Here is a 201-nt window from a genome sequence, read left to right as displayed (position 1 = left end):
TGTGTTATTGTATAAGGAGCGCCTCCTGTGTTGTTATTGTATAAGGAGCATCTCCTGTGTTATTGTATAAGGAGCGCCTCCTGTGTTATTGTATAAAGAGCGTCTCCTGTGTTGTTATTGTATAAGGAGCACATCCTGTGTATTGTATAAGGAGCATCTCCTGTATTATTGTATAAGGAGCGCCTCCTGTGTTATTGTATA

The sequence above is a fragment of the Papio anubis genome, chromosome 9, assembly GCF_008728515.1.
Source record: "Papio anubis isolate 15944 chromosome 9, Panubis1.0, whole genome shotgun sequence".
NCBI lineage: Eukaryota > Metazoa > Chordata > Mammalia > Primates > Cercopithecidae > Papio > Papio anubis.
This window is presented reverse-complemented; position numbering follows the sequence as displayed.